The sequence below is a fragment of the Pollicipes pollicipes genome, unplaced genomic scaffold (assembly GCF_011947565.3).
Source record: "Pollicipes pollicipes isolate AB1234 unplaced genomic scaffold, Ppol_2.1 Scaffold_6052;HRSCAF=7182_pilon_pilon_pilon, whole genome shotgun sequence".
In the NCBI taxonomy this organism is placed as follows: Eukaryota; Metazoa; Arthropoda; class Thecostraca; order Pollicipedomorpha; family Pollicipedidae; genus Pollicipes; species Pollicipes pollicipes.
The window spans coordinates 27,219,862-27,223,269 of NW_023596805.1; the positions used below are offsets into that span (position 1 = coordinate 27,219,862).

The 3,408-nt window shown below is 54.3% G+C and overlaps 1 pseudogene; it reads left to right on the forward strand.

The window, feature by feature from the left end:
* Nucleotides 1–208: 208 nt before the first annotated feature.
* LOC119104410 (methyl farnesoate epoxidase-like) lies at nt 209–2,899 on the forward strand (annotated as a pseudogene).
* Nucleotides 2,900–3,408: the final 509 nt, after the last annotated feature.

Here is a 3,408-nt window from a genome sequence, read left to right on the forward strand (position 1 = left end):
GGCAACGTCTGCAAACCAAGGACAGGGGATCTGCCCGGCGCGAGAACCGGGGCTCTGAGAGAGAGAGCGTGTCGCGGAGACACCGGGTAGTCGTGGATTCCTGCGCGCGCTGGGAGGCCACCGGCTGAGCGGTTTCCGGCGGCGCGGCCTGTACTCGCTGTCATGTGGCTCTCGCTGTGTTCTTGCTGCTGGTGACGGCGTCGCGTTCTTGTGGATTCGGAGGCCGCAGCGACCGTCCAACTTTCCGCCGGGTACGTATTTGCGCCCACACAGCTTGCTGGGTGACCGAAGGCACGAGAACTTAGCAGAGGGGGTGGGGGGGGAGGGGAGGTTTGTGGAAGGGGAGGGAGATAGTGGGGAAGCTCGCTCCCCTTTTTCTTGAAAGCTGGAGGCCCCCTTCATCTTGTAGTGTCTGTGGAGGGCCAATTCTGCTATATTATGGTATACTAAGCGCCTCTGTGTTGTTGTAAGGGCCATTCTGAGCTGTTACGGGATGATGCAAGTCCGTGGAAGCTCATTCTGATCTGTCCAGGGCTCATTCAGACCTATGCAGGTTTATTTCGACTGAAAGAGGGTCATTCTAGGCCTGTGGGCTGACCAGTACGCTGTTCACATTTGCCTGCAAAAGGCTCATTCTGGACTAATGCAGGGTCTACGTTTCCATGTGCAGGGACCCATTCAGGCCTAGAATGGGCATTTTCTGTCCAGTAAAGTTGTCATAATTAACTGTGAAGGCCGCTCTCATTAGCAGAGAGCTCATTATTGACTCAAAAAACATTCTATCCTGTTAGGTGACTAATTCTGATCTATTGAAGGCCCAATTTGGCTTGTGAACGTCTCATCATGACCCGTTGAGGGCTCCTTAAGGCCTCCAATGAACCATTTCCGCACATAAAGGCCCATTCCGGCCTGTAGAGGGCGATTTCTGACCTACGGAGGACACATTTTGACCTGGATAAGGCCAGTTGGGGCTTGTAGAGAACACACCATCTGATTGTAGGGTGCCCATTGAACATAATCCTCACGCCCTGTGGGTTGCACTGGGTGTTCATTGCGTAGGCGCACAAGTGCGTATTCATGGACAGGCACCGGCGAAAATGTGTGGCTCAACATTCCCAGGTTTTTATTGATGTGCCATGAAGTATTGCTTCTGACGCAGGAGGGTAAAAACTTTCTCCAAAAAATACAAATCCATTGCTCCTTAAGAAATCAAAGTGGAGATGTTTTCCGAAAAAATCTGCATTTGTCCACCACCTGCAGGCCTACGTTATCACGGAGTTTCGCAGGAAGCTGTCTTTAATTGCAACGTGCGCGGCTTTTATATGTTACACTTAACTTGGGGCGAAGTATAGCACACATGAAACATTTACTTCTCCTACTCCTGATGCTATGCTACGACTGCTATGCTACGACGCTGCAACCACGGCCCAGATTTTGAGGACACATCCGGTGAAAAGGCATCACTGAATGGCCCAAAGGGAGATTGGTTTGAGACTAAAAATGCGTTCTTTTCAGGCCCTCCAACATTTCTCATCTTTGGCAATATTTGGACGGTGATTGACTGGATTCGGGGCCAGTTTCATGCCAGCATGAACCATTGTCAGCACGACTTTGGGGATCTTCTTGGCTTCGTGCTTCCAACGGGTGACAAGATTGTGCACGTTCGCAAGTATGAAGACATCAAAGAGGCCTGCGCGATGCACGAGCTGTCTGGAAGACCGAACAGATTTGCTGTGCTAGTCCGCAGCTTCCAACAAAAGTTGGGTGTCATCATGAGCGAAGGCCCTGCCTGGGTAGAGCACAGGCGCTTTGCTTTGAGGCACCTGAGGGATTTGGGCTTCGGGAAAAACTCCATGGAGTCGACAGTATTGAACGAATTCGAAGAGCTCTCCCAGGAGATGACACGTGACATTGATGCACCGATGAAAGTTAACTTCCGCTTTAACTTGACGGTGCTGAACATACTCTGGAGACTGGTCGCCGACAAGCGGCTGGAGAGTAGTGATCCCAAGGCCCAACACTACATCGCGACGGTCAACGAATTCTTCACTACCATCGGTCCTGGTAACCCGATGAATCTGGCGCCGTGGCTGCGTCACATCGCCCCCGAGTGGAGCGGCTACAGGCCGCTGATCCGACATCGCGAGACCACGGTCGGCATGTTCCGCGAGGTGGTCCACGAGCATCGGCAGACGCTGGACCGCTCCAGTCCCCGTGACTTCATCGACCAGTTCCTGCTGGAGATGGAGAAGCCAGACGCTGAGGCTCGCCTCTTCACCCGAACGCAACCTGTCCATCATCGGCATGGACTTGTTCATCGCCGGCATGGAGACGACCGTCTACTTCTCTGAGCTGGGCATTGCTCTTCATGGTCAAGTATCCGGAGTTGCAGAATCGCGTACAGCGCGAGATCGACGCTGTTCTCGGCGGATGTCCGCCGACCTACGGCGACCGCACACGCATGCCGTACACTGAAGCCACGCTGATGGAGGTGATGCGGCGTTCCAACGTCCTCCCTAACGCAGTGGCGCACAGTGCACTGAGCGACATCTCGTTCCGCGGCTACACCATTCCCAAAGGCACCACGGTGATTATGCACCTGCACATGGTGCACATGGACCCGGAGTACTGGGGTGACCCGGAGGCGTTCAGGCCCGACCGGTTCCTGCACGCCGACGGCAGCGTGCGCCGTGATGAGCGGCTCATCCCGTTCGGCATCGGGAAGAGGTTCTGCCTGGGAGAGACGCTGGCGCGCATGGAGATGTTCATGCTCTTCACCTGCCTGCTGCAGCGTTTCATCTTCACCGCCGTCCCGGGGCAGAAACTCTCGCTGGAGGCCAGGTTCGCGGTCGTGCAGCAGCCTCCCGAGTTCTTTGTGACGTACAAGCCGCGTGATTAGCCCCTATGATGTACAAGCCGCGTGACTAGCCTTTGTGACCTACAAGCCGCGCGACTGTCCTTGTGACCTAGAAGCCGCGTGACTAGCTTACATGACCTACAAGCCGCGTGACTAGCCTTTATGACCTACAAACCGCGCGACTAGCCTTTGTGACCTATAATCTGCGTGAATAGCCCTTGTGACCTAAAAGCCACGGACTGGCTTTATAACCTACAAGCCTTTGTGACCAAAAAGCCACGTAACTGGCCTGATGGCCTACAAGCTGCGTGACTAGCCTTTGTGACCTAAAAGCCACGTAACTGGCCTGATGGCCTACAAGCGGCGTGACTAGCCTTTATGACTTACAAGCCGCATGACTAGCGATGAGGTGGCGGCTGTGCACCTGCTTGAGCACCTTGGTAGTCTGGGTGCCATGTAATACTAGCATGTCTGCCTCCCACATTGTTCTTTCGTCTCCATCACCAAACGGCAGATAGGGTCGGTGGTGTCCTTCGCCCTCACCAGCATAT